Below are 26,353 nucleotides of genomic sequence, written 5' to 3'. Positions count from 1 at the left end.
TCACTGTACTCTTGTACTGGACTTAAGTCATTAGACAGTGCTATAGGTCTAATCTTTCTGAGGTGACATAGTCAGAAGAAGGCTTTCTTAGGAAGAGTGGCAATTCAGAATGTTGTCATAAAGGCATAGCAAATCCATAAGATGCTGTCTTGGTAAACAATGTTGGGATGAATGCAGGTAGTAAAGTTTAGCCTGTCTTTGACATTTGTTTTAGGTTTGCTAGAGATAAAAGTAAACTCTGAGATCTGATTGGGTATAAACATAGGTGACAAAAGGCTCAACCAGTATTTAAGCAACATGATATTCAGATTTTGAAATTAATAACGAGACAATATGCTGGGGTAAAGACGTATTTATACTGCATAATTGAAAATAGCTATTTCAGTCTTTGGTAAACAGTTCTAAGTGTCTCCACAGGGAGTGGGCACGTGATAGAAGTGATCTACACCTTAAATCACACATAATGCCTTGGGACCTGGTGGTTTTAATTTGAGGAGGAACAACGCAATATATTCATGCTTATTCACAAACAAGTGGCAAGAATGTGACTTCTAAAACACCCAGATTTCAGTCTGTAGGTTTGCCATAACACCATTAGCCATTACCTTCACCGTTAACATCCATATTACTGCTACATGACACTAAAGTCCTCATTCAAACTTCAAACCTGCTGTTTTACAGACAATATTTTCCTGAAGACAGTCAGCTATGGTCCTCCAAGCCAATTATATTAGCTGAATGTTCAGATTTCTGTACTGTATCAATGTTTTCTTTATGTAAATTGTTTGACAGGTTGAGCGGGAAGCGTAATCTTTCACTTGTTTGCGTTGGGTAATGTGACTTATTCTTTATGGTGTAGTTTTAGCAAGGTCTGCAGCATGGCAACATCTGATTATAGATATTCTCACTTCTCTATCATTAGCTGCATTAGCCTAAGTGGGTGCTACATACCAAAATGAGATGACAATGTTACTCTTTCGTAACAAGACAGCAAGAGTGGTGTACCAAGATCAGTGTTTGCATTTAACTACATTGCTAATTCTCAAATTACATGAATTGAAGACTTCTACCACGCACTTCAAATGTGTTATGGATGCAGTTTGCTATCGTTTTATTGTTGCTATTTCACATTTGTGCTTTCAATAGGACGTGCCTTATTTTGATGAATTCTGCAATTTTCGTGACCCTGGTGGTACATGTTCTAAAGTCACACACATTATATTCAGGAGCAGGTGGCATGGCCATGATAGAATGTCCCCTTGAAGGCTTTGATCGCCAACCATCTCCCTACATTTACTGGAAAATGAACACCAAATGAGAAGTCTGCATAAAGTATCAATTGTACAGTGGCACACTTGTTTGCATCAGCAATTTATTTTAAAGAAGCCACCCTCCAAAAAATATTGCATAACCTATATATTCTAATTAGGGCTGGTTACAGATAGTGTTAGCTGTCTGGAAGACATCAGTTCATCAATTCTGCAAAGAAGAACATGAAGTTCAGAAAGAGATAGTGGGCTTTGTTTCAGCTGCCTTCAGCGTTTGGAATGTATGTGCTTTTGAATATCATGAAGTCAGGCCTTACAATAGGCACCCCAGCTGCTGGTTATTCACCCTACTGTCTACATACAGACCCTTCCTGCGGTGCAATGCCTCCCTTCAGAGGCATTTCAACATGGCCCCGCTCGCACACGTAGCCCGACAGCATGACCTCAACCTAATCTCCTACGCCGACGACACTCAGCTGATCCTCTCCCTCACCAAGGACCCCATCACCGCCAAAGCCAACCTCCACAAAGGAATAAAGGCCGGCGCCAACTCGATGAAGACCAGCTGTCTGAAGCTGAACTCGGACAAGACGGAGGTCCTCATCCTCGGCTCCAACCCTTCCACCTGGGACGACTCCTGGCGGCCGACAGCACTGAGGGCAGCCCCGACACCCACCGACCACGCACGGAATCTGGGAATCATCCTCGACTCAACGCTCTCAATGACCAAGCAAGTCAATGCCGTCTTCTCCTCCTCCTTCAACACCCTCCGCATGCTCCACAAGATCTACAGATGAATCCAGACAGATACAAGAAAGACAGTCACCCAGGGCCTCGTCAGGAGCAGACTCGACTACGGAAACCCCCTCTACGCGGGAGCCCCGATCAAGCTCATCAAACGACTACAACACATCCAAAAAGCCTCAGCACGACTGATCCTCGATGTACCACGCCATGACCACATCACCTCCCCCCACCTGAGAAACCTGCACTGGCTCCCAATCAACAAGAGGATGTCCTTCAAGCTCCTCACCCACGCACACAAGGCACTCTACAAGACCGGCCCAGCCTACCTCAACAGACGGCTCTCCTTCTACATCCCCAACCGCCAACTAAGCTCTGCTGACCTCTCACTCGCCACCGTCCCATGCATCCGAAGAACAACCACCGGTGGGAGATCCTCCTCCCACCTTGCCGCCAAAACATGGAACACCCTCCCACTGAGCATACGACAGACCCAAGACCTGCTGACCTTCAGGAGGATACTCAAGACCTGGCTGTTCGATCAGTAGCGCCCCACCCAGCCCCTTGAGACCCTCGCGGGTAAGTAGTGTGCTTTACAAATGATTGATTGATTGATTGATTGGGATTCTGAACCCCAATGTCCAAGGGGCCGCAACAGCTTTCCAACCTGGTTGCAAATGGAGCCTACAAGTCGTTTGCAAAATCCTTGGAACAATATGGTCTCCTGGTTGGACATTTTTGGAATTACCAATGCCCCCAGCACTGCTTTCATCCCCCTTCTCTGGACCTGTCCTTCTCACCCCTTATGGACTACTTGTAAAAAATGGGGCGCCTCCAGTGGGGTTATATCCGGGTTATACTTGATTCTGGTGGACTGTCTTAACGCTGCTCTGCTGTCCTACTCCCTCTGGAGTAGTAAATGTCCACACTGCATCACCAATACTCAGATACAGATTGAGGTGACATGCTTGTAAGCCATGATCGATACCTTAAGGAGTCCCGCCTCAAATTCAGTGACTCCAAACTCCTGCATCGTTGGCAATGGTCACCACACTGGCTCCGTAGGCCTTCTCTTCTTCCATCTGCATTGTGCTAGAGGTGTGGCTCCACAGCAGTAGACATTGTTTACCTTCTTTGGGACTTCCCTGCTCTTGCAACCAATTGGTCCTCCATCACTGACATTATCCAGGCTGGTGTGCTGCTCGTTGGGACACTGAAACATGACTTTGCCCAATGCCCAGCCATCATGAACCAACAATGTAGGTGACTAGCCTCTGCCCTGGCCACCACCAATATATGCATCCTGAGGCTTTGATGGATAGCCACCTGCCCTACACCGGAGGACTGGTTATGTGAGTTGTTCCAGGTGGCCATTTCTGTGTGGATTATTTCCAGATTTTCTGACCATTATGAAAATGTATTGGACACTTGGGAGTCCTTTCTTTAAGGTCCCTAGCTATCACCCCCCTCCCTGTCTAGCCCCGCTTCCCTCTTAGGTTTGCTGTGCTTTGTTTGCTGCTGGCCTCGGCATCCTTGAGCTGCCACACCCTCTCCCCTCGCAACTGCCTTGACCTGCTTCCTTAGCCCATACATTCACCACTTGCTTCTTTTCAGGCCCTCATTATGCCCTCCAGCTTTGTCCCGCTGAGATTTACTTGTGTCACTACAAATGTTCCCTCTAATATTTTTCCCTGAGTGCCACAGTGAATGGTGTCTGTGTACTGCTGCCAAGGCCAAGTGAGTCAAACGTGAAAACTCACTAAGCAAACAAGTGAGCATTGATATTTGCCAGAAGTGATATCAATCACCCTTAAACCCAAGATTACACCACAGGGATGGCCCCTTGCCTGACTCTAAGCCTTTCAGCAGCCATCTATTGATGACTAAGTAGGGGAAGAAAGGGCCAGAGGTAAACACTACAGAAAGTTAATAGATTGCTTTGTAAGTATTGTATTGCAATTAAATTTACATAGTTTTCACTAGTCCTAAAAAGGTGCTGAAGTGCTTTACACCAAGCAGCGCACAGCTCTGAAACTGAAGGTAAGTGGCTAATCCAGTGGTTATCGGTTATTGTTGGTACATAGTTTAGTCTTGTTTTCCATTCCCAATCTTCATGTCCGCTCCAATGTGTTTGAGTTGGATTCATATTAGTATCAGGTAGGTACGATGATTAGCAGGGACTATGTGAGTTAATGCAGATGGTCAGTGGGATTAGATGAGCGAGAGGAGATCAGGTGTTGCTAGGTTGCATGGTCTCACTTTCCAAGAAAGGCAGAATGTGATCTTTGAGATGAGGTGTGGGCAATTTACATGGATACAATAATTGAAATTAAGATAAATATGCACATGACTTAGAGTAGGCTGTACTCAGAGAGGAGGCATGCAGATATGAAAAGCAAGGAGGGGGTCATTCAAAGGGATAAAAAGTGAGATGAAAATTAGAAGTTTTAAATGAAGGTCGAAATGTTCATGCAGAGTTTTAGGTGCAAAGAGTTGACTTTTGAGATACATGCACTCCTAGGAACTAAAACAGTAGAAAGAAACATCATTATTTGCATGTGAGATAATGCTATATTTAGTCATTTTGATAGGCCGTTGAATCGGGCGAACAGTTAGCCTGCTGATAGACTAATCCTAGACCGTTGCTTGAACATGAAACAGCTGATCAGCTCTAGGAATTGAATCATAAAGTAAAGGCTGTAAAGGAGTTTTATAGCACTTCAGGTTATGCTAGAATTATGCTGCACCCTCATGACAAAAGCAATGTGAGAGAGTATACAGGTTAAGTAACACAAACATCGAAAGGAGATTCTGCAAATGCTGGAGCTATGTGTATTGAAGTGTACCCTTAACATTAGCTTCAGAAATGTTTATGTATGAACCTAAATTATTTTGATGCCCCTGGTTTAGAGTGGCACAGAATGGAGGTGAGAATAGGTTCCCAGACAGTGGAAGTGCATTTCATTGTAACTAGAGCGACGAGACCAGTACAGTGAAGTAAAGAGGGAGGTACCGGGCTACCCTAAAAAATTCAATAACACGGAGATTCATATTAGCCTACCTGAGCGCTGACATTCAGAGGATGTCAGAAGGAAGGGATGCAGTTTAATGTGAGGAGGTTTCTAGTTTGTCTGTCCCAGATTGCAGCTAGGTTCCAGATTACAACAGCCAGGTGCTGAGATCTTACACTTTTTTGCCCCCTCGGTGCTCCAGCTTGGAGCCAGTGCTTCCTGCTGTGAGAAACATTGCTTTAGAGAAAGGATATTTCTCAAGGGCAGCTTGAGAAAGACAGCAGAAGTCCCAACCTAGTACAATGCTCATGTGGGGAAAGGAGTATTGCATTCCGAGGACAAGACATGAGGTTTGGCGTGACAGATTTAAATTCTACTCCTAGGAGCGAAATTATTTACATGGACCTGTGCAGTAAATGTGGTACCTGTGCACTGCAAGTGGAGATTGAAAGATGTTCTGCTTCACCAACTGTCCTGTGAAAAGCTTCCCTATGTTACTTCTGAACAGTAGCTGACCCCTCCTCACCTTTTTATTGGTTACGGGGAGAACACTTACACTAGTTGAACATCAGAGCCAATAGAGTGGGGCTGCTGGCATGGTGTATTTGCACTTTTGTAAACTCTGCTTGGGTATTCACGATCTCACATGGTGTAGTATTCAAGTTCCTTGAAATACAATCCCCTGGGAAACACGGATCATGGGGCAGGAAGGGTGAATCCTAGGACTTGGCCTGGCAGGTGAAAGGTGGCTGCACACTTGCACTTCCAGGATGAGTTGGGCTTAGTACTGTTACCTCAGAAGATAGCCCCACTAAGAAAAATACCTCCTGCTGAGACATGCACATAAACTCTAACCCCAAGGTTTATTAAAGTATCAGGACGACTCTGCATTTTGTCCTAATGGAGTTAAAATTAGTGCCCTGGGTTTGGTGATGGTAACATCACTTGTTTGCACCAAACCACATTCCAATTTATAGTATGCGCTGCATAGTCTGTATTACTATCAACATGGCAGCTGCAGCAGAAACCATATGAAGCCTTTGTAATCCACTCACTTCAGCACGCATGCTTATATCAAATTTAAATGAGTCAGCTAGCTCTAGTGTTTTTGTTACATCCGGATACTTGTTGTATGCTTACTTTGTAGTAAATGCATGTTACACAACATTACTAGGCAAACTACTCACAACTGGCACAAACGGCACAAACACACACAATTGCATTCTTGGGAACATACTGTTGTGACTTGAACATGAGTAGAGTATTGCCAAGGATTCACACCACACTTTCACATGTAGAAACAAACTTCAACACCTTCACAGATTACAACATTTTAGGAATGCCACCAGCCAGGCATTACATGTCTAAACATCTGCTTGTTCGTCAATTATTAATATAGCATAGGAGCAGATTTACAAAGTCATTAGGTCCCAAGAAAACCATAAAGATCTATTTGCAGACTAGTGGTAATAAAGTTCCCTTTTCAAACACAACAATGGTGTGTCTTTATGTTCTTAAGGAATGAACAGTCTAACATTATGTAAAAAATGCGAAGAGAACTCATATTTGTAAATTATAGTGTCAGAAACTCGAACACCAATGGACACTCTCTTTTGCACCATTTAAAGTACACACACATCTGTTTTCAAGCCTGTCCGAAAGGGTGGAAAACAAATTAATCAAACAGCAAAACAATTATATATGTGTATATTGCAGATTAGAAGTCACTCATCTTTCCATGGAAGAAAGGCGGTCGTTTCCTAGTGAGAGACACAACCGTAGGGTGAAAGAATAAAAAGAATAGGTGGCTCTAGCACCTCAAACACTTTGTTCTAAACAAGACTAAACTGTTGCATGAGAATAAAACGCAACAGCTGAAAAAAAGGAAAACTATTACAGTAAAAACGATGACGTAAAACATGCAAGATCTATAACTGACTGTATCGCTGACATGGATTATATTCAGGGTTTTAAAGGGTTTCTAAAGCTGTTAAGTGCATCTACATAACAAAGTGCTTAAAACCAACATGGGAGTAGGTGTTACTACAAACAGCCGCCTGCTCCCGACGTCACACTTTCCCATTCCACAGGCCCCCATCAAAGTTGTTGGGGTGGAGAAAGTGTGCTGCCCCTAGAACAGCAGGACTCTCTGTTGCACACCTGAAGAAAAAGCTTCATTTAGAGCTAATAATTTGAAAAGCTCACGAAGTTTTTCTCTTTATATGCAGTCCTCAGAGACCCTGAGGCCTAGCAAAGAGTAGCGTGAGCATGTTAATGTGCTCATCCTACAGAGAACATAGATCACCACTACCTCCCCTTTAGACACACTACGGAACTTTGGACTGATACTCCATTCTAGTCTATGCCACCTTCCCCTTCCCTTTTTTACCCCCCTCCCCATGTATCCTTTTGTGATCACTCCCATGGGTGACTGATATCCTTCTACCCCCACTTCCCCTCCCCAGCTCCTGTCCCTTCGCTTCCCATGGTGACCTCACCTCTTCCCTGGTATTTCTCTGGTATGGTGGGTCTCTCCTGGGTTTTACCAGCGCTTGTATCTCTCCTGGCTACCCCTCAAATCTACCAGTGACTTTCACATTGTTCTACCATGACTCGTGGTTTTCTTTGTTTTGGTCATGTTTGATTTGCTGGCACAGAGATTATCTGTGCTTAAATCATGTATCATTCATGATTCCCTCAATAAAGAGTTTTTACAACTTTAAAAAAAGTAAGAGATGTAAATGTAAATGACATTCGTCCTGCAATTTTCACCTTAACTGTTGAGAACTGGTTTCTCAGTAATGGTATTCCAGTAAACCATTTTTGTATGAATTCACATGTAACCGTTCTCTAGTGGTGAATGGTCAATAATCCCCTGACCTCCATTGAGTCATAATACTCAGTATGGCTGCCTCCTGCCTTCTTTTTTTGGTCTCACCTATGCAGCGCACATAGGAGACCTTTAGTGATCGATTCTGCTTTGGCCCCAAAAACGTGCATGCACGTTTGGCGATTCCCTTGCGGGAGGGAGCTTTAAAACCTTCTGTTTGTAAATAACAGATGGTTTCAAAGCTTGCTCCCGCCAGGGAAACAGGCGCCTGCCCCCTTCTATCTCCCCTCCCCCTGCTGCCTCCTCCTCTCCTCGCACAAGGCACGCATGCTTGTCTTTTTTGGATACATTTCACAGGGAAGCAACTGAATGAAAGAAGGAAAGAGAGGTTGTGAACCATTTCTTCAAGTTACGGTTTTTAGTAAGTGAGGAGCAAGACAGAAAGAGAGGGAATAATAGGAAGAGGGGGGGTGGCAGATGCCAGCACAGAAAAGAAGAGGACATTGTCCGTGTCTTCTCTGGGCAGTAAGGAAGAGACAGAGTCCTTTACCTTCTCTGCCCGTCCCAGAACATCCTCGAAAGCAGAGCCTTTTCTGACTGCCTTTGCTATTTCTGCGATCTTGGGACACAGTTTTGAAATGAAAAAGTAGGGGAACTAAAATCTTTTTAATACAAGTAGTAGGGTCACGCTGTGCCCTTCCGATCCTGCCCACTTCGACCACTGTTCAAGACTGACCCAGACGAATGGTCAGACTGGCTTATCGCCTCTGCTCACACCTGCCCTTGAAATGCAAGCACAAGCTGCCTCCTGTCCTAGAAGAAGTAATCCAGGGTCAGCCTCTAGCTAGTGCCTTGAGTCATTTGATGTTGAAGCCAAGCGCTGTGCCTGAATCCTCTCATGACGTCTGGAGGCTTCTGCTGAGGAGCAGCATCCAATCCAATAGATGAAACTGGGCTCAGGTCCAACTATGACCCCTGGGGCAAGATGCTGCCCTTGTCACTGACCCTCAATCAATTGAAAGAAGGCCAGGAAGTCTGCTTCTTTGTTTTAATTAAACCGCTTTCGGTGGAGTGGACAGAAGGTTGGACCGGGGGTCCCAAAGCTCCTAAAATCCACCAAGACCTTTTTAAAGGTATTGGGATAAGGAATAGGAGTCAGGTCATTTTCATCTCTGGAGGAAATTTACCCCAATCAAGGGTGGAAAGAGGGTGCGAAGTGGCACCCCTGTTGGCACCCCTGCCGATCCATCTTGAGACAACTTCCATCACGTCAAACTCAGTGGAAACCAGGATTTTTTCTCCCATGCAAGGAATCTGATGATTAAATGAAGCCCGGAGAGTTTGTGGCCTCTTACTATTACTGAGTGGTGGAGTCTGACAAAGACTGAGCTGCAAACGTCACATTGCAAGCCAAGAAAGGTGCAGGCTCCTGTTTCTCACCTCCTCAGGAGTGTCATGGTTGGTGCCATGCCATGTTGGGGTTAGGCAGTCGTGTATGTGGAGCTATCCAGCTTCTGTGGGCGGCTTCAGTCCCCCCTCCCCAGCATCTCGACTGCAGCGATCATCGGCGGGTCACAGATATCCTCCAAGTATCCTCTTTGTTGAGGCCGCTGTTAATTGAACGGGTAGTCCCAGTCATCTGAGCTGCCCTCAATGTCCCCGCCTCTTGTCCTCTCAGTTTTCACACATTTTGGGTCTCCTACAAGCCTGCATGTGACAGATAAGTGCAATGGAGAGCGGAGCCTGAGAGGATTGCGTCCACATGCCCATGAAGGTGGACCACGCCACAAGCCTGTTTTTCATGCTCTCCGAACTGGTGCATAATGTTCAGCAACAGCACCAGATTCCTTGTATGTGTGTGAATTGAGCATTAGTATAAGTAAGCAAACAGCTTCTAATGTACAACACAACAATTCCTGAACATCCTTTTTACGTATTTGTACATATTTATGTTTTATTTTTAGTCAGTTTATATGTATGTCTGTACATTTTCACAGGTATCGCATCACAGGTTACAATAAAAACATACTTAACGAGGAACCCAGTGCTTCAGTTATAACAATGTCAACATAAATAAGCCCATATATGTTGCTCCCTTCTCCCTTAAGCATTTAAATAAAGTTCTCCATGTACATGGTAAAAGTTGGACCTCTTGGCTTTATCGCTGTTTGCTTGTTAGGCTCAGAGTGAAAATAATAATCATTTAGCTTTTATTTGAACAGAGAAAGTCCTTAGGTAAGGCATTTATCCACCTTTGACACACAGCTTGCCAAAACAATGTACCTGCAGGAGTGGGTTTCAAATAATTCTATACATTGAATATAGGCTGGGATTTCCTCTAATCTATAGGGAAAGCCCCCCTTGAAAGTCTATGAAGGACTCTCACCATAGGTTTTAGTTAATTGTATTGCAAAACAAATGAAAACAATGTGTTTGCAGTGTATGATTTTGCTGGCTGTAATCATAATCTTAAACAATCCTATGTAACTCCCAGTCTCCCACATATAAACTTTGATCCTTGGTTTTCAAGCTGCCTTTATTGAGGACTGAAGGCTCCAGATTGGAATCGCTCTAAAGTGAATGACGTTGTTTCCTGTATTAACCCCTTGCATGCTTATGACGAGCTCAGCTCGTCAAGAGGCACAGTGGAGCTGTGCTCATGACGAGCTGAGCTCGTCAAAACTGCCGCGGACGGCCCACGCTGGGCTAAATCCCCGCCTGTGCGGGCGTTCTGAAGAAGTGGGCGGTGTTGTGACGAGCTGGGCTCATCATGAGCACAGCTCCACTATGCAGCATGAGGATCTGGGCGCGTCACAAGCACCATGGTGCCGCACGTGGGTCCCCCCCCCCTGCACCCCATGGGAATTAGCCCCAAGTGGAAGGGTTAAAAATAGGAATGACCCCAAATTCTGATGTCGTTTTTGGACAGAAGTTGTTTGAGGACAAATTCGTTTTCTATGTGTAAATTGATGCAAGAAAGAGCATCATCTGAGTGTAGTATTTTGGCACATTAACTAGAAATGCTCAAAGCATTTTGAAGTTGCAGCCACTGAACTTCAGCAGTGCATTCCTTGCATTCTGTACTATAGAAAGACATAAAGATGGATATTTGTTAACACAAGAAAGACTTTGTAGCTTTTATAATAGAAATATTTGGTCAGTACTAGCATTTCATAATGTGTAGATGCTTCTTCGGACAATTGTGAAGTTTAAGTGATTGGTTGTGCTAATGATTTGCTCCACTCGCACTTACTCCATTGTCGAACAACAGTTGTAGGCAGAAATGTTAGTCAAACCCCCTGGTATCCGCAATGTCCTGGAAAAGACAAGCACCCCAGAAGGCCAATGCATTTGATTGGAAAATTCAGAGCATACTTGATTCTGTGGTTCATTTGACACATTGCTATATGTAAATGTATGTATACTTGTAAAGCGCACTATCATATTTCAGGCATCCTGGCGCTGTATACCGCTGTGGAACCCTTCCTGGCTTTCCCTGTGAGCTGCTCCCTACTGGGCACCCCCAAGGTGAAGCCAGGCATTCCAGCGCCGTTGTGGACATTAAGCAAGCTATTGCCCAGAGTTGTAGAGTGGATCCCATGATTAGAGTAGGCACCGAGGCGAGAATTATCGAGTCCGTGGACATTGAGCTCAAGACCCTGCCGCGTCGGGAATTGAACCCTGGTCCTGGGTCAGACCTCTGCATCAGGGTCTGCCGCTTCTAACCAGTGAGCCACACTTCTCCACTTGCTCTATAGGACTTGAATGGTGTTCTCTCTCTTTCCCCGAATTCCCCAAACAACATTGGTCTCCTTGCAGGTGCCCTAGTGCAGTGGCGGCTGAAGATCTTTGAAAGGGGTGAGGTGCAATGCTTGCGCTGCACCGAGATGCAGTGAGTAAGTGAAGTGAATAACATGGGATAAAATGGTGTATTTCAAAGCTAAATGCTCACATACATTTGCTAAACAAGCATTGGCATAGCCAATAGGTTTCGCTTTTAGGGCCTTATAAGTATTTAGTTCTGCAGAACAATATCCTTGGTGCAACAACACCAACCGATGCATGGCTAAACACTTATAAGGTCCCAAAGGCGAGACCTATTGACTATGCCAATGCTTGTTTAACCCTTTAATGGAATAAGGATGAAGCTGAATATTAAAAGCAATGATGTAAATCCGTTCTCATATATGATTGCCTATTGTTTATGCTTGGAAGCAAGGACCCTGTCCCACCCAAAATCAGTCTAATCTGTAGAAAGATGGTTACTCACTTGCATAGAACAGTCTGTGACATTTAGCAGGTGACGATAACTACATTTGGGATGCTCTTGCTGGAAGGAAACCTTCCAACAATTGAATATAATTATCAAGTCACATAAATAAAAGATTAAGCTGTATATTTTTCTGTTTCATAAAAAAGTGATATAAGCTTGGGCTGCAGTATATGCTGAAAGACCTCAACATATTTATGCAGGGTGTATTTTTGACTGCCCTATTTGCGGGGAAGAAGATAAAAGAGAATCATTGATATCGATGAAATCAGATAGTGTACAATCACGTCCAACCTCATTTGTTATTGTCTTTCATCAAACGCAATGGAATTCATTGCAGAAACCTTACTTGAGCTCACAAAGTAACTGAACCAATGATTCACTTGCAGAGCACTCAGAATTTGGAGTGGTAAAAAACAATCATGCTGTATCAATGGGTAAACAGGTACATCAGAGACGGAAACAGAACTGTTCCAAATATATTGGATGGATAGCAGCCTGTCAAGAAAATCAATAAACTCCGAAGAGGTTATCTTTTGGTTCTACTTTGTTTATAGTATATATGTGATCTATTATAGGATGAGTTTCACTTTAGGGCAGGATGACTATACTGAGCCGAATACAGCAATATATTCAATTCAATGCAAATGCTTTATTTGAATACAAATTGTATCCATGAAAGTACAATACAGTGCAATAAAATACATATAGTATAAAAAAGTTAAAACACAGTACATGAATACAAATATACAGAGAATTAAAATCACAGTCCACCGACAAAAGTGCATGAAGTGCAAAGTACAAGTATAATCCTAGCAGCAAGCCCTTATAGTATTCATGGTGCCAGGGGCTCTTAGAGCTGCTTTAAAAACAAGCATTGGCAATGCCAATAGGTCTTGTCGTATAGTGGAGTTTAGTGTGTAAATAGTAGTAAAGAGCACTATTAGTATAGAATTGGGTGGTATAGAGTATAGTGGCATGTATTGTAATAATAGACAAGACTGTAATTGAATGGGTTTTTTTGCACACATAATTATGATAATTACTTTTTCTAATGCTTCTTTACTACTTTGTGTTCTGCAACAGTAAATGTATACAAAGATGCGTAAATATACAGTAAATACAGACTGCAGTTAGTGCTTATGTCACAGCAACAATGAAAGTAACGCCACCCTGTTCTTCTGCGTAAATGTATATGATTGACTATTGCTTTATAAACTGCTCACTGCTAATCTGTTTTTAATAGCAGCAGGATACAGAAGAACTAGCAGCAAGCACTTTTAAAATAACTTTATTATTGTAGGTGCAAAGACAGCAAATTAGTCTTTAGTTTAAATATTTACTTTTGTTGGTACTGAAAATTAACCACTACATAAGTACTTTAAGTGTCCAATGCACGATGGCGCACTACTAAAGAGGAAAATATGCAGGCCTTTGCTACAGTTTGATGTTATCATTATTAAAAGTGTGCAAATGAAACATAATCCCCTACGAGCATTACATAAACAGCCTCAAGATAACTAACTAACTGTTCTAGATGTATGTATATTGGTACTAATATGTTTTGTCCGTTAATATCGGGCTGAATTTCAGGGTACACATAGTGTTACAGCAACCCAGATTTTAAGTTTCTGTTGAGAACAGGTGGCACACAGCCGGATGCTAAAATAAAATACCTGTGCCGTTTTTGTCAATAGGGAGGTTAGGTAGACAACAGCGCCATTGTGAAGCTAGTGTGAAGAGTTTATTGGAAGCTCTTTAAAATGTGCACACACCTTGTTGCTGAAAGAAAGACCAGAGCGTGCGCCAAGAAGTCTGTAGTGTTGGAGCAGTTCCTATTGTTTTCTGTAATGTTGTTAAAAGTGCGAATGGGTACTTGCTAAAAGAGAGAAGATTGGATGAAACAACAAGTCTAGAGTGGTGTGAACAAGTTGAACTGTGTCTTTATATGTTTAACAAGCGTGGCCTCGAAAGCCAAGATAACAATCAGGGAGGAATGCAGCTTGCACAATGTGCGCAACTGCTCATTCCTGAGACCTGTATGTCTTGGGAGTGAAAGTTTTGAGGCAAGCCGGGACATGCACCCGTCTTTGTCCATTTGCACGCCTTCATTATTGAAAGCCACACGCAAAGGCCAATGGTGTGTGTGGGAGGAGACAGACCCACACAGAGAAGTCTCTTGGAAGTCTGAAGAGATTCCAAGAGGCCCTCTCCTAGGGCAGCGCATGCGCGCTGCGCTGGGCGAGGCCTGAAAACGTCCAAGTGAATAGTCTCCTCCTCACCCCTCAATTGGAAAAACATGTTCAGGGCAATATTATGGAATGCTTTTCTGCCAGAGATCAGAATTCTGAACAACAATCCCTCTTTCAGAAAGATATTTAAAACATGTTTTCTCTTCCTATGAACTTAGAATGACTTTTAGTACAAAACAGGATCAAGAATTATGACGTATATACAAGCTGTAAGTTTAAATTAAATAAAAGAAAACAATGTAAATGCTATTTCTTCCCATTTCTTGAAGAATGCATGGAAAAGGAGCAGAAACAGCACAGTCATAGCCAGTCCGTGAACAACAGCAGGTCTAATGTGAGTAATCAGTGTCCTTCCTGAACACAGAACGTCATCTTGAGCGGAAGGGAATCCCAGAGGGAAAGGAATTAACCAAATCACATCTATTGTGAGAGAAAAAGATCTGACACTGCTTTGCCCCTCAGCTTGTTTAAAAAGGACAAGACTTTTGTAAGGTTTATGCTTCACATGGATACTTGAGCTCTCATTACAAGTGGCCATCTAATTTGAATTGTCCCACCATGACTAAAGCCTCCCCTCTTTCGGTTCCAGATATGACACTATGCATCAATGAGAAAGTGATGGCGCTTGGCCTATCACTGTTGACTTTGCTCGAGCTACAATACTACTTCTACTGTTCACTTCCACATGATCCAAGAACTTTACAGTCCTTTCTGTTGTGCATCTTTTGCTGCCTTCAGTTGCTTTGAAATTATGAGAAATAACGTTCAAGAAAAGAAGTCTATTATCAATTAGTCAGATGTATCCTGCATAATTGTCACAAATTATGCGATGCACCTAATTACTTGATTCTTCTTCACAATCTCTGCCTGTAAAAGCTCTTGGGTGTCAGTTTGCTAAATTGTTTAATGAGTCATTCGCAAACAATATTAAAGTTATTTTCACTCTTTAACAGGGTATGAGATTAAATTAAAATAGTTGGCTAAAGCGAGTGCAGTCATAAAGCAAGAATTAATCTGAGTAGGGTTCCGTAATTAAAATATCAAGCACAGAACAGTCACAAACCTAGGCAAGTAAAAAATATTAAATACTGTTGCTTTTTTCTTCATAATCATGGGAAAAGAAAAAAATTGGATAGAAAAACGACAAGCCAGGGCAAAACCAATAATAGATCAAAAGTATCATTGCAAACAAAAGGTTCACGGAAAATGGCAAATGCTAAAATCCTTGGAAATAAAGTAACCAGCAACAGTTACATCCAGTCACCAACATCCTGTAACTCTTTGAAAAGAACTCCTGTCAAACCCACAAAGTGCATGCTCGAGTCAGCCCAATATATACTTTGGCCAAGAATTTCCAGATGTGCGTGTGCCAGTCAGTGCAATGTATATTTTTTTCCCAGGATTTCCAGATGGGCACGTGCCAGTCAGTACAATGAATACTTTTGACTTGGCATGCTTCGTGTTGTAGAACAAGAAAACATTTCCTAATAACATTCTCTCTGACAAAGCGCACATTGTGTTAGAGTTGCCTATATTGAAATTGAAATATATAGAATTATAGATGGGTGATGGAGGACAAAGGGGTTCTTTTTGTCTAATTAGTACCGAGTGACATCAGTTAGCCAACAAGAGTGAATCTCAAGACATGTATGGTGTCATTCATATCCCTCAGAAACTAGATCCTTTATTCACATCTTCCCAGCTATAATTTTAAACTATATGCGGGTACAACATCAATAACATGGATATTTTTTCATCGAGGGATTCTGACTGACGTCGAATAGACAACAAGAGTAAGTCTCAAGGTGTATGTGATTTGTGACTCTGAATCCTGAGGTGAAAAGCAGCCCTGTTATTCATTAACTAGCATTGGCAACTTTATTTTCTTTATGCCCAGTGTCGTAGCTAGGGGAGGTCAGGCTGACCGTCCCGGGCGGCACGAGTTATGGGGGCGGCGGCCTCCTGCCGCTCCTACCTGCCATCGCCACCCCTCTACATTTCGGCTGTCGAGGGGCATCAATCGAAGCCGAATCTCACCAGCACCCCCTGCTCTTCTATGGGGTCGCCGTGGGGTGGCAAAAGCATGGACCGCCACAGGCAGCCATAAGACTAGCTACGTCACTGTGTGTGCCCCACATAAATCATTTGCTCCCCAGTTCAATAGCTACTCAGGTATAGATGAGTCAAAGTGGAGACATGCACAACATTTCCTCTGCCTCAGCACCAAGTCCAAGTTATACCTCATGTGCTGCCTCCCACCTCAAAACCTTCTCACCATCACACACCCTAAAATATAAAGAATATCTCCCTCGCCACCATCAATATTAATATTGTACTCCTGAAATATTTGAAAACAAATGCATGTACTGTCCGACCACCCACACACACACCACCACCTATTCAATCTCCCTCGTCCCCTTCCAAATATATGAACATAATAACTGGTTTCCTCCCTCGCATCTTCACCTCTCTCTCTCTGCCTTCCTTTCCTTTTCCTGCCCGACTCTCTGCTCTCTGCTCTCTGTTCTCCATCAGGTGACTGAACACGCACTGCAATGCAAGGTTCGGAGAGAGATCTGTCAGCCTCACCTGGAATTGCTTTATGAGACAGTGACACAGTTTTGTATTAATTAGAAAATAATGCTTATCTACATGTGTTAGAATAAGTAGGCTGTACAATTAGTTTGCTGGGTTTGGCCTGTGTGCATGGACAGATGAAGAAAACGTGACTTTTAAAGAATTCCTATATGTTTATTCTTTCTCATTTAAGTTCAAGTTCAAGTTCAGGATTTTATATAGCGCACTACTCACCCAGAGGGTAGTGTTTTCCCTTTTCATAAAATAGTTGAATAGGGATTTATTTCATGATGTTATTTTCTTGTATTCTTTCAATCAATGTGCCTTAGGGGGGAGCCATGATGAGATATTATCGGTGCGCAACGTTTACAACGCGCGCGTTACCACGACCTACTATTACCACGCGGTTGTAACAACGAAAGTTGTTACAACGCATTGCGCTGGGGGGCGCTCGAGGATAGTAAATCATTTAATTTACTATCCCAACACCTTCCCTGCTATCCACGGGGACTGGTGTTGGAATAGTAATTTAAATGTTTTAAATTAGCGCCCCCCCAACGCAAGTCGTAATGACTTGCGTTGTTACAACCGCGTTGTAATGGTAGGTCGTTGTAACATGCGCGTTGTAACGACATATATCCGTTATTATCATATGTTGTAATAATAAAGTCTGCTGTTGCCTTGTGCCACAAATGTGCTTCTATTAACCCGTTCGATGCTGATGACGGAACCGCTCCGTCATCAGCTACGGTTGGGCTGTGCTGATGATGGAGCGGTTCCGTCATGGCCCGGCCGCCGCGCCTGCGCGGCGCGTTCTATTGAGCGGGGCGGGCCATGACAGAACCGCTCCGTCACGAGCACAGCTCAACCGCGGCTAGTGACGGAGCGGTTCTGTCACCAGCATGCGGCCGCCGCGTGGCCGCCCCGCCCTGTTAGCGCTGCGGCGGAATAGCCGCCGCAGCGAAAGAGTTAATTTTCTATTGGTTGTTGTTTAGTTTGCTTTAATAGCGCAATGTCATTTTCATTGTTTGTAAAGGGGATTATTATTTCTTAATAATGTAGGTTTCCACTAAAGTAACCTTTTTATGTTGCACAATTTCAGCAATGTTATTGGTTATGTCATGTATCTTTTGTAGTGCTGCCCTATAATACCTCTTGCAAAATCCCCTCAGTAGATAAACCTGGACCACCATCCTTTTCAATACCAAGATCAGCTAAAGGCTGATTCCCCGGAAGGGCTACCCGCCCTGAAAAATGGGAGCCCAAAACCACAGCGATTGGCTGGGCATGGCTGCCACCGGTCCTGGATGGGGTAAATCACAATTGAACTGATATTCAACTCGGTTTCTCAGTATGTTTGTGAAATATCAATGGCCTTACCCCGAAACTTCAATCTCCCGACATGATAACGTTTTTAAAACACCACAAGGTTATATTATTGCAGGAATCATGGTCCCTGGTTAGTCTTCCAATAGAAGGATATTTGGAATATAGAACCCCCGCTCAGAGGCTGCAAAAGTCTGGCCGACCCAGCAGCGGTCTCTCAATCTTTATTTCAGCCAAGTTAAATGTTAATACAGTTCAACTGACATTCGAGGAAGACTGGATTGATAATCCCAAACAGACTGAGCAACTGATTCTGATCAATGTCTATATTTCACCAAGCGTTATGGAGAAAAACCCCAAGTTCAATCACCTAATTCAGATATTGTGTTAACTACAAAGTAATCACAGAATTACAGCCTGTTTAGTATCTGGCGACTTTAATACAAACCTCTTTCAAGAACTTCCTGAAGAGTATGACGCTCCGTGGACAGATATTTTGGAACAAACAAAACCCACCGGTAACAAACATAGCAAACTCAGTGAATATATGGTGCTACAACTTAGTGTTCTGGGCTACACTATTCTGAAGGGTCGCTTCCCTTTGGATAATCCACCAAACTGGACAAGATCTAATGATGGTACTCATTCCTTTCTAGACTACACCATATGCAACAATGAAATTCTTCCTTTGATCAAAAATTCTACCATAGCTGCACGAGGTGACAGCGATCATCGTCCTCAAGTGTTTACCATGTCATTTCCCATAGCACGTCATGCCATGAGAAGCCTGACTTCAGGAGGAAATTACACTGAAAACCTCAAAAGGTTGAAATGGTCGGATCCAATTATACTAACAATAATGACCAAATACAGAGCCCTGCAAGACTCAAGGAGCATCAATGTATTCCCACCTACTACAGCTTGTCTCCTGGGAACTGCCTAAAAACTTCCCACGTACCATACCAAAAACCAAAAAAAGGTAATTCAACAATGATAACAGCTGAAATAAGGAAATTCAAATCAATACGCAATAGTGTGCTAAGACAAGTACGAAGGCACCCGGGGGAAGACCGACAAGCAATATTTCTTGAGAAAAACAAGCTTTCTGAGCAGTTCTAGTTAAAATTGATACATGCAAGTAAAAATCACAACCCAAAATCTTTCTGGTCGCTTGTTAATTCAAAAACACATAATCTAGGAGGACAAAGAAGCGCTAATATCTCTTAAGCCAAATGGGTATCCTATCTAACAACCCATTTTGAAGAAACAGAAAAGGAAGAAGGTCCACTGGCCAAACCTCCAGCTATGGCCCGCAACTCAATTTTCGCCAACTGCTAGGTACAACATATGTTGGGACACTCGAGAAACCTGCTGAATAAAAATAAGGACGCCATCGGCAACTGATACCAAATCGCTGCTCCAGCATGAAGAACCGCCTCAATGGGCACTCACAACACTAGAAATTCTTATGAAAAGAACAGCACAAATTATTACTGAGGGTCACTCAGATGGAGCTCCTGGGCCAAATGTTCTATCTTAGGCTCTGTATAAACAGGACACAATGTTCTGGGCCAATCAACTGGCACCCTTTTATTCTTATTGCTGGACTGACCAGGCATTACTGGAATCTTGGCATGGTGCCATTATACACCCAATTTACAAAGGTGGCAAGAGATCAGAACCGAAAAACTACAGGATGATTACTCTATTGGATGTGGAATCAAAATACTACGCCAAACTGCTCCTTCAAGATCTGGAGTCTTGGGCTACAAAAAGACATCTAATGCCCTTCAACCAGACAGGATTCGTGCAAACATTGGGCACCATAACCAACCTGCTTGCAATATATGTCCTGTTAGACAAAGTGGCAGCTTCAGGAATGCTAATGCATGCCTGTTTCGTTAACTTTATGGCCGCTTTTGACCGCGTACCCCGAAGCCGATTATGACTCAAACTGCGGAAATGGTGGATTTCAACAGTGCTCCTACGAGCCATAATTGTGCTACACACTAACACATGGATCTGCATAAAACTTGGGGACGGATCGTATATCTCAAGGAAAATACAAACATCTCATGGAGTAAAACAAGGTTGTGTGCTGGCGCCCCTTCTTTTCAATCTCTTCATTTCCGATCTGTTGGAGTCACTCCATGAAGTCAACTCTCATCCTCCAAAACTCACTGGGGTAAGAGTCAGTAATTTATTGCATGCGTATGACCTTGTCCTGCTCAACCACACCAGGGTCGGCTTGCAAAGACTACTCGATTGGTTGTCTCTTTACACCGTCGAAAACGAACTGGAACTGAATCTATCAAAGACAAGGCCAATTACTTTTGGGTGAAGGAAATACCAAGGTGGCGGTTGGCTGTACAAGGGTAAAAGCATTGATAGGGCTGCTTCATATAAGTATCTGGGGGTCAACATTGATAGAGGGGTTTCATTCTCCAAATATAGAGAAGAGGTAGAAGCCAAAGCTTTGACGATCCAGGTGCATTTAAGACCCTCGCAAGGCAATTGTCTGGCCCAAGCCTGACCCCACTTATAAGTGTCATGAAGGCAAAAATCCTCAACTTCCTCACCTACAGCAGAGAGATCATGCAAAGGAAAGACAACAGCCATGTGAACAAAACAATCACAAGAATCTTCAGACAAGTGATGAGCCTTCCAAAAACTTCATCCCCCGCTCAAATACATCTTGATTTTGGTCTCCAAGATCACCAAGCGGTAGGGGCTGGAGCATTCATCAGACTGTGCAACAAGTTGCGTACCTCCAGAGAAGGAAGCCTGAAGGCCCTTTTGTGGCAGGAAATCTCAGGCGGTCAGCTTGGTAGATCATACCAGTGTTATTTACGAAACTCTTTAAAACTCCTGGACGCAGAAGAAATCCAGAGCTCTAATCCACCACAGCAGGCACTTAAAATCCACATCAAAAGAAACGTCCGCCTCTGGTCTTTCCACTCGGACAGAGCCCAACTGGTACAACGTAAGCACGCCTGGACAATTGTATCAGGGTTTAAGCCAGGGACCATGGAATCCCATTTATCATGCACCTATTCAGTGCATGGATAAAAAGATTTTTGGCCCTGAGAGTGGGTGGATGGCCATTCCTGTATCATTTGCCAAGGTGGCGGCGCACAAATACCAACATAATGTGCAGGGGGTGTGGGAGTAGCAAGGAAACAATCAAGCATGTGGTATTTCTTTGTCCTGCACTCCTTGACGATCGAAAGATCTTGCTAAAGAGCGAATGGCACAAATTTGGCATCCGCACTTGTCGACAATCTATCCTTGCATCAATGAATCTGGATAACCCACATGCTTAACATCCGGTTCACCAAGTTCGTCACAAGAACAGTAAAAAGACTTATAATCATAATAGGGAGGAATAAGTCCGATGTTATTTTGTTGATTTACTCACTTCACCGTACCACCCAATAGCAGTGGATTACAGCTTTTTGCACATGGACTATTTGCTTTCTTGCGCGTCCCTGGAACCTTTAAATTATTGTATGTAGGGATTTTACCTTATAAATAGAATTGCACTATTAGTGGTATCAGTCATCAACTTTTAATGACTAATGTCTGGTCCTGTGGCCTCAGCAGGTGCCAAATTAGAATGAACAACCACGTCTCTTAATTGTTTCTCAATGATTTCTTAAAAAGTCTTATTGTTTAGATGAAGTTAATATTTTACTATCATGAACAAATATAGACTACCAGGTCTTTTAATTATTCATTGATGAACTTCACATTTTCCAATTTGATGTGACGGTACAAATGCACTAAAAGGACGCATTTGGGTGGATTCTATAAAACCAATAGGAAATAATGTAAGCAAAAACAAAGGACTTAGATAACACCTGTCTTCTGTTCTACGTGCAAATATTATAGCAAATATTTGACATGCACCTTTTTATCAGTGATGCATATTCACCATTGTAATGATTTTTATTAATCACACAATAAAGTATTCTTCCATACAAGTCCATGTGTATGGACGAAATGCATTTCATGCAATGGCAAGAGTATTGTGTTCCACTTCTCTGAAAGTAGAAAAATTTGCATTTTCTAGGATATGTTAAGACCTTTTCCTCTCTTCTACAAGTCGAGAATGTTATTTGATTTATGTCCAGAGGGTTTTTTTGCTTCCATACCAGCAGTTTCCATGTGAGGCTGCAATCTGACTTCTAATTAGACTTTTGCTTCGAACTTATGGTCTCCACATTAGACTGTCTGCTTTCCTTTGACTTAGGAACTGAGATTTATGCTAGTGCACTACTGAACTATATTTTGATTATGATGAATTCCCTTATGGTAAAACGACTCTCAGTTGTTGGTTTTTTTTGTGTTAATTTTAAATATGATGAATTAACTACGTTTTGCCTTTTGTAACGATTCTTAATTTTGACTAAAACCTTTATGGTTTTGTCTTTGAATATTGTCCTGAAAAGGTTTTCTTTATTTTCAATAGAGATCCTATTCCGGTACTCCCACAGCCCTGATCCTGCAAATCATCCCTTTGAATTTATTGCTGCAAAGCACCAACAGTAGCAATATTTGGAAGCAAATTTGTTTTCTACTGTTGCTACATCAAAAGAGTGACTAACCAGATTTAGCATCTGGTGCTCCTGATAGCATATCTCAGGAATAGCCCTACATAACTATAGGATTGTACATGGGTGAAAAGTGAAAGAGGATGCTTTTCATCAAGGGGTTCTGAATTACATCAAATAGACAGCTTGAGAAAAGTTTGAGTTATCTATGTTGTCACTCTGAACCCTGAGGTGATATACATCTGAGGTGTTTACTTTTTACCAATCTATAGTTTACCTTTATGCATGGTTCGCATATTATCTGTCCATACTTTAAAGGGCTATGCTGAGGTAGAGGAGTAATGAGAGCAGAAATAAAAACATGCCTCTCCTACCTGTCCCAATTGTAAAAAATAATACTTGACTTCCTGCCTCGTACCCCACCACCCTGCATGCCTTCCCTGTCCCAAAGCAGTGCTCCCTGCTCTCCATCAGAGCAGAGAGTCAGCACTGACATTCTCTGAGAGAAAACTGTCAGAGCAGCATAGAAATATTTTATGACATGAGTGAAAAACATATTTTGCTTCCTGTTGTTGTTATGCAGGATGTCAAAAACAGCGTAACTGGGTAGTACATAACAGTCACTAAATGAGACATAATACAGAATGAAAGACTGGTGTAATTTGCAGATGAAAGGGTAGCAACAAGGATTTATCCAGGACTGGTTCCTACCTAGACTAATGCATCCTACAGCAACCTGTGCTTGACCTTGTGGTCATATCTCCATATCCCCATGGGTCCACTCATCTCTTTCAGTCTTCTATGGTCGATACAATGAGTATCATTGAGATGAGCAACAATAAACATTTGCTATTCAGAGGCAATATATTATTCTAGTGGAGAAGAGTGGTGCAGCAGCCAGGGCAGCTGGCTTTGGAGCACAAGGTTCATGGTTCGATCCCTGCCTCTGATGGCAGTTCAATTTAGCACCATTTGTCTCTGTGCAATAACTTGCTTATTTTCTACGATGGCCCCCAGCTCCTTGAGACCCATGAGGGTGAGTAGTTTGCGCTTAACAAATACGATTTACTTTTAAACAAAAAATGTTTAGTTGACCCTGTGCTTTACAGGTACAGGGTATTTAACACAAAGCACATCTCTAGGAGCTGTACTAAATGGTGCTAACATTTAATGGTACGTTATGTACCCATCTTGGAAGGATGGAAGACTGACGTTATGTTATGTTAAAGGGTTCTTGATATAGCACAAAGGACTCCCCTCGGAGGGGCATCTCGGTGCTGAGGTGTACAGAACACATTCAGTAGCAGCAAATCAGAACAATCAGGTCTTGAGATGCTTTTTGAAGCCAGAGAAATCGGTACATGCAAGAATGAACAAATGGAGCATGTTCCAATGGTAGATAGCAGGATAAGAACACTCATGGCAACCGAATTCTGATGTTTGGATGTGTCGAGAGCATAAGAAAACCTGATTTTGGGTTAGGTTTCTGTCATGGTGATGAGGATAAGTCTATCTGGCAGGTATTTAGGGCCTTTGCCTGGCAATGATGTGTATGTCAGACAGAGTAGTTTAAACAGGGCTCATTTCCTAATGGGGAGTGAGTGTAGGCCTCTAAGTATAGGGACTGAAGGCATACATGGAGGCAGTTTATTGACCAGGCGAGCTTCAGTGTTTTGGATACCCTGTATTTTGCATAGAAGGAATTCGTTGGATTCTACGATGAGAGCATTACCATAGTCAAGATGACTGATTATCAGCGCCTGGGTGAGAGTCTGTTGAGAGCTCACCGGAAGCCACTGAAAGACTCTCGTGAGGAAGTGCATTGTTCTAGAACAAGTGCCACAAGTGGACATAATCTGCTCTTTCATAGATAGCTTGTCTTCCAAAAGTAAACCTAGGTTCCTGGCTGTTTTTCTGGGAGATCAGAGCCAAGGACAGCTGGCCACCGGTCCACTTTCCAATGGAGCTGAGCTTTGCCAAATAAAATAATCTCTGTTTCTTCTCTATTTAACTGAAGAAGGTTTTGAGTTATCCAAGTGGCAATTTTTGTTATGGTGTTATGCAGGCGGCTAATCGCTATTTGACATTCTCAATGTCCTACCCAAAGGAGAGGACTAATTGCATGTCATTTGCATAAGTAAGTATCTCAAAACCACAGGACTTGACAAATTGGGCAATTGGAGCTACATAGATGTAAATGAGCGTGGGACTCAAGGAGGATCCCTGAGGAACCCCCTTGCCCAAGGAAGGAGTTTTATATTGGAAAGAGCCATTGGGAACCATCTGGACCCTACCTTTGAGCAAGCTTCTGAAACAGTCAAATGATTATTCCTTGCTGTGATTTGAAATTCTCTGTAAGTGTGTAACTCACTGAGTTGTCATGCCAGTTTCTGTCGCAGTGTATTCCAGTGACCGGGCAAAAACACAACCAATTACCAATCAATCAATCAATCAATCAATCAATCAATCAATCAATCGTAACATTTGTATAGTGCTCTACTGACCTGTGAGGGTCTCAAGGCACTGGGGGGAGGGGTGCTGCTACTGCTCGAATAGCCAGGTCTTGAGTAGCTTTCTGAAGGTGAGTTGGTCCTGGGTCTGCCATAGGAGGAAGGGAGGGTGTTCCAAGTTTTGGTGGCGAGGTGGGAGAACGATCTGCTGCCGGTGGTCGCTCTTCAGATGTGGGGAGGGTGGCGAGGGCGAGGTCGGCGGAGCAGAGCAGAGCTGGCGGTTCGGGGTGTAGAAGGTGAGTCGTCTGTTGAGGTATGTCGGTCCGGTGTTGTGGAGTGCTTTGTGTGCGTGGGTGAGGAGCTTGAAGGTGATCCTCTTGTTGACGGGAAGCCAGTGCAGGTCTTTTAAGAGGGGTGTGATGTGGCTGCGGTGAGGGATGTCGAGGATCAAGCGTGCGGAGGCATTTTGTATGCGTTGTAGTCGCTTCAGGAGTTTGGCCAAGGCTTCTGCATAGGAAGCGTTATTGTGGTCCAGTCTGCTGCTGACGAGGGCCTTTGTGACCGTTCTTCTTGTTTCAGTGGGGATCCATCTGTAGATCTTGCAGAGCATGGACAGGGTGTTGAAGCAGGAGGACGAGACAGCGTTAACTTGCTTGGTCATGGAGAGTGTTGAGTCGATGATGAACCCTAGGTTGCGTGCGTGGTCGGTGGGTGGTGGGTGTTGGTGCTTCTCCCAGTGCGGTCAGCCACCAGGAGTCGTCCCACGCCAAGGAAGTGGAGCCGAAAATGAAGACTTACGTCTTTTCTGAGTTCAGCTTCAGGCAGCTGATCTTCATCCACTCAGCGACAGCTTTCATTCCTTCATGGAGGTTGGTTTTGGCAGTGAGGGGGTCCTTGGTGAGGGAGAGGATCAGCTGGGTGTCGTCGGCGTAGGAGATGATGTTGAGGTTGTGCAGTCGGTTGACGTGAGCCAGTGGTGTCATGTAGATGTTGAACAATGTCAGGCTGAGGGATGATCATTGGGGTATGCCGCAGGTGATCTCAGTGGCTTTGGGTCGAAAAGGGGGACGCA

Source organism: Lissotriton vulgaris, chromosome 1_1 (genome assembly GCF_964263255.1).
Source record: "Lissotriton vulgaris chromosome 1_1, aLisVul1.2, whole genome shotgun sequence".
Classification (NCBI taxonomy): domain Eukaryota; kingdom Metazoa; phylum Chordata; class Amphibia; order Caudata; family Salamandridae; genus Lissotriton; species Lissotriton vulgaris.
The sequence above is the reverse complement of the archived record's forward strand: the minus strand, read 5'-3'. Positions refer to the sequence as shown.